The sequence below is a fragment of the Manis pentadactyla genome, chromosome 2 (assembly GCF_030020395.1).
Source record: "Manis pentadactyla isolate mManPen7 chromosome 2, mManPen7.hap1, whole genome shotgun sequence".
Lineage (NCBI taxonomy): Eukaryota > Metazoa > Chordata > Mammalia > Pholidota > Manidae > Manis > Manis pentadactyla.
Window position 1 is genome coordinate 158,785,667 of NC_080020.1, and position 15,131 is coordinate 158,800,797.

Genomic DNA, 15,131 nt, shown 5'->3' on the forward strand with positions numbered 1-15,131 from the left:
GAAAGTCCACTGAATGTATGATATCCTTCGCCTTTTATATGAAAATAAAGGGAGTCAGGCTATAAAACCTCTATTTCAACAACAACAAACAATCATGTCTCCAACACAGGGGAAATTACAGAATTAATTATGTGGACAAGAAAACTTTTATGGATTTAAATTTCCCAAAGAAATTAAAAAGCAAAAGGGCCATCATTTATTCAGTCTCTGCACCTTTTTTAACAACTGATTCCAAAACTTGCAAAATTATGAAAGTTCCACAGATCTGAAGCTCCCACAGAGCCAACTCAATATAACCCATGTGTTACTATGTCAAGCCAAGCAAAGAATTCAAAGGTTGGTCTTACTTTTTGTCTTCTCGCTCTTCCTAGAGGGTCTCCATCACAGGCAGGTCTGGTGCTCATCCAGGTAAAAGAGCCGCACAAGCCCTTTGGTACCACGTTTCAGTTTGATCATCTGCGTCCCGGACTGCATTACACTCATGCATCTTTCAACTGCAGAAGAGATTAGAGCACATTCAGCTCTCATACAATGCACACGCTAACTGGTGTTTAGAAACTTTACTGTCTAATAAAACCTCTGACTCTAAGGACCAGAGACATTTAGTAAAGGTAACCTGGAAAGAGAGTTGCTAAGGCATTAATTCATCAGACAAAGCCAGTAAACAAATCACAGGTTGATATAAAATTCTACTTCGTAATCGATGCATAACTGTTGCTCCATCTTTTGTTCCCACTGGTAATATATTTTTTGGTATGAGACAAATAACCATTTGATACTTCGATTTAAGTGCCTTAGGAGTGCACGAGAACACATTGGTAAACCTCTGTCACTCACGGGTGTAGTCCACTGCAAAGGCTGGCCCCGTGGTGGTCGTCTGGCCCCATGGTGCTACCTTGACTGGGCTCTGCCATAGCGGTCTCGGTGCCTTGCTTATCGTCCATTTTGGCCACCTCTGTGACAGGCCCCTCCACAGACACCAGCTCCCAGAGGAAGAGGACAAGACATTTTCCACCTCCTAGAACTGGTAGAGACTCAGAAAATAAATTGATTCAGTAAATGCTGAGAGTCTCTTAGTTTTTTTGTTAGGATATGGGATACAGTGTGAATAAGATTTTGTTCAATAGAAATGTATAGTTATCTAGGACATTAAACATGTAGCAACTGTAAGACAGTGGGTTAATTACAATAAAAGGATTAAGTGCAATGGGAATATAGAGGGGAGAGACTGAGGAAGGCCTCACTGAGGAGATAGCATCTGGGCTAGGTGGTGAGAGGATTTCACTAAAATGAGGAAAGGACAGCCCAGGTATCAGGAAATGTATGTACAAAAGGCACAGAGCTTGGACATGTGCCATGGAGAGGCAGCCTCTGCTGTGTGAGGGGGTAGTGTGAAAGGGCGTGGAATTCGTATGTTCACTTCCAACAAATATTTATGTGATACCTGCTAAGTTGAAGGCACTGTTGTGGGAAGTAGGAGTAGAGGACAGTTCTTGCTCCTCCATCCTCTGCATTCTAGCCGGGGAGAGAGAATGAAGTGAGTACATGGAATGTCATGACGATAAGTGGTTTGGAGAGCACCAAACAGGACGGAGAAGGGAGGGAGTGTGCTGGGTGGTCAGGGAAGGCATATGAAGATGTTGTTTGAGCCCAGCCTAAAAGGAAATGAGGAACCCAGCCACTGGGTATTAGAGGGGTGGTGGAAAAGTGTCCTAAAGCAGAGGGAATAGTGGTACAAAGCCTCTGAGGCACGACTATGCCTAGTTTGAGGACTAGTAAGGAAGTCAGTGTGGCTGGAGTAGGGAGGGAGCACTGAATTTAGAGCAGTAGAAAATGGGATCAGAGAGGCTGGCAGCGGGTAGGAGGGAGGTGGGTCATGCGGGCCCTTGTAATTCATAGTTTGGATCCTTGTGGAATTACAGGTGAGTTGGAGACACAGATTGATATCTGTTTATAAAGAGTTCTAAATGCTATGCTCAGAGTGTGGCCATTACCGTATGCTAAAGAAGATTTTTAAGCAATGGAGTAACCCAACCAAGTTTACATTTAGGAAAGATAACATCTTCCAAATGGAGGAGCAATTGAAATAGTAGTGATTAGAAGTAGGGAGGTAGTAATCCAGACAGGAAAAAAACAAGTCCTTTCTCACGAGACACCAGCTAGTCACAGACCTATGCTTTGCAGGTGTAAATAAAAATCTACAGTTTTGAAATTTTAATTTCTATATAATGTTTTTAAATGATGGCCTGTGGCATACTTGGAGAAATCTTAGACTTGATTCTAGACTTTGTTCTGTTTGCCTGCTGTGTAGCTTAGACTTACGTATTTCCAAGTCTTGCTTTTCATCACAAAATAGGGGCAGAGCTGTTCATCTGGGTACTTGCCGGGGCACAGGGGCCTGTGGCGTGCGGGGAGCAGACAGTGAGAGGAGGAGTGGAAGCACCTTGGGGCCTTGAAGGGAGTGCTACAGAAGCTGTTCTTTTTTTTTAGAGGGCATCTCTCATATTTATTGATCAAATGGTTGTTAAGAACAATAAAATTCTGTATAGGGGACTCAATGCACAATCATTAATCAACCCCAAGCCTAATTCTCAACAGTCTCCAATCTTCTGAAGCATAACGAACAAGTTCTTACATGGTGAACAAGTTCTTACATAGGGAATAAGTTCTTACATGGTGAACAGTGCAAGGGCAGTCATCACAGAAACTTTCGGTTTTGATCACGCATCATGAACTATAAACAATCAAGTCAGATATGATTATTCATTTGATTTTTATACTTGATTTATATGTGAATCCCACATTTCTCCCTTATTATTATTGGGAGCTGTTCTTTTTAATAACTCAGCATCAAAAGTGAATGCCTCCCATTTGTGTCACTCAAAACCAAATTTCATTCTTCTTCTAGCCTGTTTTTTTTTTTCCCACTCCCTTTTCCTGTACTTAAATCAATGACTGATGGGCACTCTCTATGAAGACATACGGGTTTATCTCAATATGGTTAAGCTGTTCGGACCTGACCAGGCCTTCTCCTGTCTATACCCTTGCGTCTAACTGGGGGCTCTTCACAGTTTCCCAGAGATAGTGAATTTTGACTTGGTATTAGATAATTCTTTATAGTATGTTCCTAAACACAAAAATCACATTCCTCTTCAGAGTTACTCCTTTTCGGGGTAGTGGTAGTGTTGTGTGACTAAGGAATGTCACTCTCCAGAAAGGCGCATCACTTGTTGGTAGTGTGTCAACATGACTTTAACTCTATTCCCTGTTGTACAGACAAACTTATTGGCATCCACTCTGCCCATGGTGTGAACAGGACTGGCTACCTCATCTGCAGGTAAGTTGCCAACCTCGAGAGGCAGACCCTGTTCCAGTTGTTTGGTTTACAATAGTAATGTAAGCTGGTTGCAGAAAATCTGCATAGAAACTTATGAAGGAGAAAGGAGTCTTACCCCCACCCAGAGATACCACCGGCAATCGTTTAACCTGTTTTTTCAGACTTTAAAAATGCAGACATACGCATATAGATGTACTTTAATGGTATGATATTTATTTACTTATTTATTTTGAGAAGGGATTTTATTTTTTATTTTTATTTAAAAATTTTTAATTGAAGTATAGTTGACATACTAATTTCAGGTTAATGGTATAATATTTAGACATCCTGTTTTATAATTTAGTGTATGGCAGATGTCTTCGTATAAAAGTCTTTGGAGACCTCATTCTTTTTTAAGGTTGCATTGCTCCTTCGCTTACTGATGACCATAAGAAAGTCATAAGTTGTTGATATTATAAAATACTGAAGTAATGAATATTCCTGTATGAACATCTTTGAATACATATATACTATCTTCTCAGAGACAATTTCACTCAGAATGGAATTTCTGAATCAGAGCAACCCTTGTGTTTTTGTGGATGTTGCTGCACTGTGCCAATTTATGTTCATTCAGAAAATATGTATTAGGCATCTTCTTTGTGTAAGCACTGTGCTGGGTGCTGGCAAAAAGACTTGTGAGACTTTGTGGGCAGAGAGACTTGACCAGCCTTCTCTGAATCCTACCAGTCTAGGGAGGGACTAGATACTCGAGAATCACATAGTTGCCTGTAGAATTACAACCCAAACAAGTGTGGACAGGTATATGTACATGTGAAAACTTATATCCATGTGTGGAAACATATCTATCTATATCTATCTACTTGTGGAAACATATCTATCTGTCTATTTTTCATAAACTTAAATCTATCTATGTGTGTAAACTTATATCTATCTATATCTATCTACATGAGGAAATATATCTATCTACATGTGGAAACTTCTATCTATCTATATCTATCTGTCTACATGTGGAAACGTATCTATCTATCTACGTATGGAAACATATCTATCTATCTACATGTGGAAACTTATATCTATCTACGTGTGGAAACTTATCTATCTATATCTATCAGTGTGTGGAAACATATCTATCTAAGTGTGGAAACATATCTATTTATCTACAGCTGGTAACCAAAGTGACACCAATAATCCTATCAGCTCTTACATTATTATATAGCCATAGGAGTCAGCAATTTCCATTTCCTTCTCCCTTTCAATGAAAAACTGTATTTTCCCCAAGGAGGTGTATTTGGCAGCATTCTCACGCTCTTGTTGAGCCTGCCTCTTCATAGCTTCCCGCTCTGGCCTCTCCTCTTCTGTGACGGGCTCTGACACTTCTGGCCCAAGAATTTCAGATATCCTCCATGGACGTGGTATGAAGTAGTAGACTTCTTGGTTTACATATGGGCTTTTAGGCTTGGGTAGAGGCTTGTTCTGGGGCACAGAAGTGGGAATGGGCTCCTGTTGGAGAGAAGTGCAAGGTAATGTTCTGTAGGGTACAGGTCTAGAAGCAGCAGACTGGGTGACACTAGGCTGGGTAGACTTGGTCAGGTCTGGTTGGGTTGAGTTGGTCGAGACTGGACCCAGAGATGAGCAGGCAGGATCTGTTAAAGATGCAGGGGCTTGCTGGGATGAATCTACTGCAGTAGACAGAGCTGCATTTGTAGAGCCAGGGTGGGTAGAGGATGCCAAAGCTGGCTGGTCTGAGGCCGGAGACCATCGCCTACGAGGAACTCGGTGAACTGGAGACCTTTCCTCCGTCAGAAAAGTCAAAGGCAGCAACTTGAGCTTCCCAGGAGGTGGCAGTTCATTCTGAGATGGAGATGGACACTCTTTTTCGACACTGCCATCTGGCTTCTGGGCGTTGGCATGGGTTTTCTGAGGCCTTTTACCCTCACATAGAGTTCTCAGCCGTGGTTTGGTGGCTGGGAGTGGCTGGGGGTCTTTGGGGTTCCTTGAATTTCCCAAGTCCTGGGAAGAAGATAATCGTGGTTTCTTATCAATCCTCTTCCCCAGTGCATGAAAAACCTGCACAGACTCCAGCATGTGCATGCCTAGCCTGCTTAGAGGTGTTTCGAAGTTCTCTTGGCTGAGCTCAGGTTCATCTTTCTTCCGCTTCATCCGGGGAATGGTTGGCTTTTTTTGTGCTTTGACTTTGTTTCCAGACTGCTCACCCTCTTCAGCTTTCTTGGAGTTCCTTTTTCTGGTTCTTGTGGTCTTCTCCTGTGCACAGCTCCTAGTTTTTCTGGTCCTCCTTGGTGCAGTTATTGGAGATTTGTGTCTGGAACGCTTGGACTTGTTCACAGGAGCCTCATCACCATCTGCAACATTGCAGATACTCATGTCTCCCTCCCGTGCCTCAGGAGCACCACTGAGAGGCTCAGAGGCTTCATGACTGTTCTTCCTTGCCTGACCAGAAGACCTCTTTTTTGCACATGACCTTTTCTGCACCTGGTTTAATTCGGTGGCTCTGCTATCTTGGGTTTTGCTCACCTTGGGACCTTTGGACTGAACAAAGTTTTTCAAGGAACTGAAGAACTGAGGAAGGTGACTGTCTCCTGCCTGGTCAGCAATGTTTGCAAAACTGCTGTTTGATTTGTTGTCATTTACAAGTGTTCCTTGGTCCTCAAGGCTCAGGCTGTTCTTCCCCAGATCAGTGTTTTCAGAACGAGGCTGCTTCTCTCGGTTGAGGGGATCAGTGCAGGCCTGGAGATGGTGAGTATCAGGGATGTGTATAGGCAGTAGTACATCATCTTGGTTTTCTGCTGGGATCTGGGAGGCATCCAGAGGCTTGGAAAGCTTGCTTTTACTATCCTCGAAATTGTTATTCTGTGTTTGTTCCTGATTTTTAGCTGGAGGAAGTGCCAAGGGATTACCAGAACTGTGCACTGAAGCTGTCACTGAAATGCCCCCAACCTCAGGTGGTGGGTTATTCTCAAGTGTCTGGCTGTGTGGATGTTGTGGAAGACAAAATATCTGGTTTGGAGGCTGCAAACCCCGGAAAGTCTCCATCACTACAAAGGAACAAGGAAGAAGTCAGTCTTTAGTAAGTTAGATGCTTCTAGGCACAATACAGACACCATGCACTGCTCAACATTGACAACACTTTTCTACTAGTTCTTAAGAGTCATGGGCAGCACCCTGTGCTAGGAGATAGAGGAGGCAGCTGTTCTAGTTCTTACTGCTGATCATTTGATGTCACTGTTGCTTGGTTTCCTTTGTACTTCATAGGATTTTTATAAGTCAAATAAAACATTAAAAATGATTTTTAAAATATGAAATGTTTTACAAGGCCTAGCAGTCTTATATGTAGTCTTCAATAATCCTCTCTGCTTTCCTGAGATGTTAAGAAAACCTCACCCCATAGACTAAGAGAGAGAATGGAGTTCTTCCTGATGAAATATATAAGCAAGGACAGATTCATACCCTGCTTGTTTTGGACAAGATCCCAGAACAAAAGGTCTTAAATCCTGGTGTCAATTAAGAAAGTGAGGGAAAGTTAAACTGATACTAGCACAATAAGTGAAATGCCTTCCAAAAATCAGGACTAGATCAGGAAACGGGAGTTCCTTGCAGTGTAGGAGTGTGCAGGGGGACTGATGAGCTAGGGCCGTGAAAAGGATGGTATCCCTTGGCACGCTCTGTGTGCATGTGGCATAGATGGCCATCACAGTGTCCTGCCTTCCCACCTCCATTAGGTCTGAAAATGAAGAGCACTGAGAGAGAGTGGTGGTTATTGAAGTCTCAGGACTTGAACTCTACCTATTTGACCTTTCTTTTGAATGCTGACCTTATTCCTCTCCACACTTGCTGTTTGCACTCACCTTGAAAACGTGTTTCTGTGATGGTTTCAGCAGACACATAGTAGTAGATTCCAGATGTGGAGACTGGTGGTTGGGTACCTGTGGGCTGAATCTCCTGCAGTACCGTCATTTCTGGTCGAGGGGCAGAGGCCCTACTTCCTGTATTTGTCACAGAGCCATAGGATTGCCAGCAGGGGACAAGTTCTCCAGATCGCAGTGTCCCCATTGCGCCTTGATTGTAATAATATATCTGGCTCCCTTGCTGGTAAGGATGTGACAGACTATGTCCCTGATTTATAATCTGGGATGGTGTTCCCTGAACAAGCCTGCCAGGAAGTGATGGATACACAGGGACCATGTAGTTGGCATACGAAGTCTGAGCATACTGAGTTGCCGTGCACATGGCTCTGTCCTGGTTAGTGACAGTCATAGTGAAGTCTCCGACTGAAGTGGAGATCTGGCGCTGGCTGGTAACTGCAGACCACATAGTTGTGCTGGGATGTTGGTAAAGGTAGGCAGTACCCATGAGTGGCTGGAAAGAGGTGCCAGAGGCTGATGGCGGCAGCCATGTCGAACTGGCAGTGGGAGCAGAGACTCTGGAGAAATCGCAGCCTCTTCCTGTTAAGGAAGAAGCTGCATGGCTCACCACAGGAGCAGGGAACTGCAGAGAATGTGAAGTTCCAAGTAAAGATGGATTTTGGAAATTTTCTGTAGGGAAAAAAATCAGTGAGGTTGAAAATTCTCTGTCAGAGTAGCAGCATTACCTTAAAGTTGCTGCTATCGAAAGATTGTACTACCAACTCACTGGAGATAACAAGAATCAGTCCGTTTCTGCTGGTTCTCAGTGCTGGAGCAGTTTGGTATCCTTCAGTACTCACTGCCCGTGCTCCCAGCTTGGGCAGATGTGCAGAAGACCCAGGAGAGGGGTTCCTCATCGTTCTCTAGGGTAGAAGCAGCCTTCTCCCTGCCCTTCCTCCCTAGAGCCTGCATTAGTATCTTCTCCTGTGCTATTTCCTAGAATTGAAGCATTTTAGAACTGGGAGGTCCCTCAAGAACTTCTAATACTCTTGTTTTACAAGTGAGGAGACTGAGGCTTAGAGAGGTCAGATGGGCTTGTTCGAGTTTTCCCATTATGTTAGTGTCATTACCAGGTTACAGGACCCTAAGTATCCTGACTTCCTGGCAGGACTCTACTCTGAGCATTACACTGCCCAATACCAGGAGAAATAGAACTTTTCATATGGCCCTCCCACCCTTTTTCTGGTCCATTGGAAAATAGCACAGCTGCTCCCATTGTAATCCTCAGTGTCTCATTTTGTTTGTGCAGTTCACATGCTCTTACCCAGAGTTCATGTATACCTTAGTCCAGTTGGTAAATTTAAAGGGTCATTCTTACCCTCTTCAAGCCATGTTTCTGATCCTCCCTCAAATGACTACCTGAGAGTGAGTTTCTCAAAAAGTGCTTTTTCAGAGAAAAAAGTTACTTAAACTCTGTGAGCTTTAGGTTATTCATCTATAAAGAGGTTATAATAGTAACAATAATGACAGTAAAAATTCATACATGGATGAAAGTGATATTACATATGATTTATATAGAGGAAAATATACGTTCTGGAAAGATAATGAGAAAAATTATGAAAAATGTATCACAAAACTAAAAAAGAAATGTGGAGATACTAATAGAAACTGGGGTATGTATGGAGTAAGCATTAAGCATAAGTTTACTATTAAATGGAGTTCTGTATCATGTGTGCAAAACTATGAAAGTGAATATTGACTACTGTATGTTAGTGAGTACTACTAACCAAAAAACAACCCACAGTAGGTGATTTTGAATGAATTCCTAGACAGTACATTCAGACAGAGAAGATAAAAGGTAAAAAGTTGCATAAACAGCAGCAAAATGCAATAAATATGCAAGTACAGGTAGCTACAATTTTTGTAGAAAAATATTTCAGTAAAAACTGAGGCAAAGCAGAGAGCAAGGTACTAAGTATAAAGGAATTCCATTATTGTGCTCTTTCATAGCTGTCTGAATATTAGCCAGCAAGTAACAGATATCAAGCCTAGTAGAAATATATATATTTCAATTAATATAATCACATAAGAGAAAAGAACAGTTAACAAGTACCATGAAGGTTTTAATATTTATCTTAAAACCTACATCATAATCTTTAACATCCAGGAAAATGTCATCTCCAAAGCCCAGAAAAACCATCATGGCTAGAATTAAATTTAATTTTTATAATTTAGGAAAACCCAAAGGACTCCACAAAATTTTATTAGATAAATGTGGAATTAAAGTTGTGGGGCTTGATTTTTCCTTCTTAGAATAGCTAATAACTAAAAGCAGATAATGGGTGTTTATTAGTGTGCTCTCTGTATTAGGAAGAAAATAACTAAAGATAAAAAGCAGTCTTGACTTGTAACTTACTTATCACAAAAGCAGTTAGCCCTGATTCAAAGTGAGGAGATAAAATTTTTTAAAAAGACTTTATTTTTAATAGGCAAAAAATCTACATAGTTTAAAAATGAGATTGACATAAAATAGTGAAAATTCTGTTTCCTTCACTCTCCTAGATAACCATTTTAGTTTCTTGTTTATAGGAAGCATGATTTCTAAAACATACTTCTAAAATGTTTATATTCAAAACTGTAAGATGTCATCTGTGCTTCAGAGAGGCAACAGGAAAAAAACAAACAGTTGTGTATGCCTTCTGACAAGCTCCTTGTTTCTGATGTGTGATAGCCTATCTGGCCTTACTTTCCTTCTTAGTCTACTCATGAAAGCGTTTACCTAAATCCACTGTGTTTGCCCTGTTTTGAGCAGATTTCATTCTATGCTTCAGCTTTAATTTAAAATCTTTGATTCCTTTAACATTCCTCTCAAACTGCTACTTTTTCTTGAGAGCTGCTCCATGCTTGCCTTCATTCTTGTATTTTCTCTACCCTCTTGGTTCCTGTTGACCTGTGCTGATGAAAACAATCTTCAACTTCCTTCCTTTTGAATAGCCCAGTACTCTCTGTCCTCTCTCCTTACTGTCTCTTTTCACCTAGTTTAGATAGAACACTCCAAATCTGTGGATAGTACTTTTTGAACATCATTAAATTAAAAATAGTTAATTTGAAACATTAGTGGAGGGAGGCCACTACAGATGATACATCTCAACATATACTGCCAGTTTCCTACATCACCTTGTTTTCTCTGTTTCTGTTGAAGTACTTTCAAGATACCTCTGATTTCATTTTCTACATGGGTGCCCTTTAAAACTCAGTATTGGAAAAGAAAGGGACCAGAGAGAAGTAATCTGCCATCCTAATGTAACAGATGAGCAAAAAACAGATTTTCTTGGAGAGTCAATGACTTTTCTAAAGTCACACAGCTAGTAAATGTCAAAGTCAAAACTGAAATTAGGTCTCCAGATTTCTAGTTCGACACTTTCCCCCATTATTTCATGCTATTTAAATCTGTACTACATTTAGGGGCAAAAAAAATCTAATGAAAATCTTTAAAAAGTTTCTTTCCTTACCAGACATGGTCAGAGAAGAAGAGGAAACAACAACTGTAGATACGAGAGATTAGGATACTACAATAAAGTCTCAGTGGCTGAAGCCAAAGAGCAGGTGTGTCCAGGATGAAGATCACTGGACACTGGTTGCTTGAGATGATCCAGGTTTGTTTATAAGCAGCTCCATGGAAACCCCAAGATTCCAGCAGATATGGTAGGTTAGTGGGAGAATGATGTCACAAAGCAGGCAGTTTAACACTATGAGATAGCCAATATGGAGGTCAGATTCCCAACTAGAAGGCAGGATTTGATGGAGGGAGTAGTAGCAGAGCTGAAACAACATCTAAATGGCTGAGTGTGTGAAGGTGAAATCCTAGAAGACAGGTGTCATAGCCTCACTTCCCCCCAGGATCTTATGTTAGAGAAATCACCTCAACATTTCTTATACATGTTCATTACTATAAAATACTAATTATTTATAATATATTTTATAACATATATGACACATTTTAAATTATATGTACTGTTCATTCATATCCTTAGGAAGGAGCAACATTTAGGTTGAACAGTTACACTTGTTCTGAAATCATATCAGTTTATCTGTTTAATGAACTTGCCTTTTTTTAGGAGCACAGGAAGGGATTAAGGAGCTCTTTCTGTAACTTGGTTCAAGAATTGGATGAATTTGTTGAGTGCACCTTGTGAGGAAAGATGTGGTCCAAGGATCTTTCCTTTTAGTTTCTTCTCCTTGAATCTGATCTTCCTTGGGCTGCGCTGGGGTTAGCCAGGTTGCACTTGCACCTCTATTCTGCTTTCCTTTTTTTCTTCGTTGTAGGCATTGTTTCTGGGACAAGCCTTGATCCGGCAGTCTCACGCTCATGGATGTTACTTTCTGTCAGCTTCCAGAAGCAGGGGTGCTGTTTTTAAGTGCCTGATCCTTCCCAATTTGAGCTCTGCTCATTAGATGCAAACACCAGAGAGCTAGGAGACATCACTGATTGCAAATCTTTCCTCTTCCAGCCTTTGGTTGCAGTTCTTTTGACCATAATTTGTTATCTCTGGCTTCTTAGGCTGCACAGGTATCCTGCCATCCCACTCTTTTATACACGAGAGGCATTGCTGATATTTTCCCTTTTCCTTCTCACATAGTGTACCCAGTGTGACAGTTTGAGTAGCCTCCTCTTCTCTTGCAAACAGGTAGAGTCTTGGAACCCTAGGATTCTCTGCCTGCCATGTTTAGGCACAATGCAGGCAAGCTGAGGAGGAGAATAGTTAGAGAAAGAGGCCATTCCTGGAGGACAGGGAACAGGCAAGGTGAACAGATATAGGAAGAGAGACTCGTGTGGATTTTTCAGTTTCTGTGAGAATCAAGTTGACACATTTTTATCCTCATATTAACAGGACAGTTCAATATATATTACATATATTTTAGGTAGCTAGGAGGGTCGCAGCAAGATACCCTTTCAGTTGCTGCTGTTTATTTTTTGCCTCTTTGCTTCCACAGAAAGCATTTTCTGTCAGTGTCACAGAGTACTTTTTTCAAATGATCTTTACATAAAGGTATGGACCTCTCATGTAATGCCTCCTCTTGTTTTTAAACAATTATTTTAAAGATTCACTGAGCATTAAATCCTAAGTAAACACCAAATACAAAGTTTGAGTCCCCATTCAGAGTCATTTATCTACAGGCAAGTATATCTCTCGGCTCTAGAGCAATCGTTCCCAAAATGTGGTTCCCACACCAGTATTAGCATCTCCTGAGGATTTATTGGAAGTGAACATCCTCAGACCCCACCCTCTGCCTACTGCATCAGACGTGCTGGGGGTGGAGTCCACCATTCTGTTTTAAAAAGCCTTTCAGCTAACTGTCATATATATGCTAATATTTGAGAATTTGAGCACCACTGATCTTGCCTGTTAGAATCAGAATGAAGACTCAGATCTCATCTGAGTAGCATAGGCACGTTTTTGAAACTAGATTGTACTCCTGGAGTAGTGCAAGCTCCACAGTGGAGGATGGGAAGCCGAGTAGCGAGAGCTATGAGAGTAACATATCCAGGGGATAGAGCATCTGTTCAAGAGGAGCCACAAGTGGAAGCAAAGGTTGACCTAGCTGAATCGTTCATCACTCCCTGTGATGAACTTTAACATAAAAGAATATTAAGAATGATTATTTGTGACATGGAAAATATATTAATAGTATATTAGAAACAAGCTCAAGTCCGTATACAAACCATTATGAGATTTAAAAAATTGATTTGTATACTTTACATATAGATATGTATTATATATACACAAATCTCAAAAGTATATAGTAGTTGTTTTCTGGACTATTGAGATTATAGTGAATTTTATCTTCTGTCTTACACTAGTATTCTACATTTCAGTAATACTCTAATAATTAGGGAAAAATCATTTAGAAAAATCTACTATATTTTTTCCACAATCTGTTATTTAACCTTTAGGTGAGACTCTTAAAGATAATGTGGATAAACTGGCAAATAGGGAACATGTAGGGGAGAAATTGTGAGGAAGATAGGCTATGAGCTGATTACTTACTGTGACTATTTTTCCAACACCAGTTCTCAGATGCCTACTGGGTGTCCCGCTACAATTCAATTCACTTCAATTTGGAACTACTTACAGCTAACAACTACCTACCTAGCCCAGGCCCCACAGGGTAAGGACTCAGTTCCATAAGACTACCCCTCCTTTAGCCGCTGGTCACAAGCGGGGTCCCCAGGTCACCAGTTTGACTCAGCCACCATTTCATGAATTCCCATAACATTCCTGCAGCTTAATAATTTTTTAGAGTGACATAAAACTGAGGAAAGCATTATATTTATCATTATAGCTTTATTACAAAAGGTATAACTCAAAAACAACCAAATAGTAGAGGTGTATAGGGTGAGATCTGGGGGTGATAGAGCACCCATATGTGGATAAAATGAGAGTTCCTGTGGCCAGGATTCTCACCTGGCCCTGGTTGACTAGCTTACTGCACACCTGTGGGCAATACATGGCTGTTGACTATAAAGAGCTCTGCCCAGTGCTCTGGGTGCAACACGGTGGCAGGGCTGCAAGGCTGCAGGAGAGCAGAGGCTGGAGTGGTGGCAGCACTGAGGATAGAGGCCCAGAGGATGGCTGTGTGGGACAGCTGTGCGGGACAGCTGTGCGGACAGAGGGGCCCAGAGGCAGAGACTGGCTTGCTGCATGCAGACTCGCTCTGAGTGAATGGGATTCTAGTGGCTGACCTGCCACCTGGAAATAAAGTTGGGTATAAACCTTTCACCCCACAGAGCGTTCTGCTGTCAATTTTCTTTGGTCATATTGAATCCATAGCGAGTTTGCCCAGAGCTGAAACCCACTGGCAAGACACATGCCCTCTGCAGGACTCCATCCGCCAAAAGCATTGATGCTTTCTCCAACCATGAAGGCCCTGAACGATGCCATTCGAGAGTTTTTACACAGACTTTATTAGATAGGTATGGTGCATTAATTTGTTGGCCATTGCTGTCATCACCTGCTTTGGCCCAAAAATTCCAAAATTTTAGATAATTTCCTTGGCATCACAACCTAGCTGTGATCAATATGTATATAGGCATGTGGGTATGTACATTACATGTGCCACCTATGCTCTGGGTGGAAGCTTCTATATAATAGGTTTCTAGAACCATATAAAATAGGGGAGTGTGATCAGCTATATATTTCATGAGACAATTTTTAGGGACATTTTGTTGTGCAACAGGCCTTATGTGGTAGAGATCTTGCTCTCTAGGAGTTAAATTTTAGAGAGTCAAGAGTTACAAATAAATAATGCTAAATAACACTATAGAATTAGTGAAAATCTAAGACAGTAATAAAAGAAGTCTATAAACTGGTATCTGATTAAATCCCTAGTGAGCAGGAAGCCCACAAATAAACAGTGCAAACAAACAGCAGGAGTTTACAGGAAGCAAAGAGCACTTAATGTGAATCTATCTGAGCACTCAGAATCTCAATTTAAATAAATATAACATTGATCGACAGAAAGACTATCACTGATTTGTGATTCAATATAAAAAGGTATAGGAGAAGTCATATCTTTAAAAATTATTTCCAGATTTGCAGCACCCAAGTGTATCTGTCTCAATAAACACCATGATTTACAAAGTGTCCATAATACTAGCTTTGAAAGGTAACTATTTACAACCAAATTAAAGACAATTTAAGTAGCTACCACATATGACTTAACAGAGCATTATATTTCATTATTTGCTGGTCCACACCTTCAAGAAATCTCATTAATATCTGGGTTGATGTTTCCTTTTTTTAAAAAATGTATTTGTGCTATTCTCTAGTAAAAAGACATTGAAATTGTAAGGTTATAAATGCCTTATAATATATTTTCACAAAATATACTTGAATAGGAAAACTACTTCATCCATATAGCAGCTAGTCAGT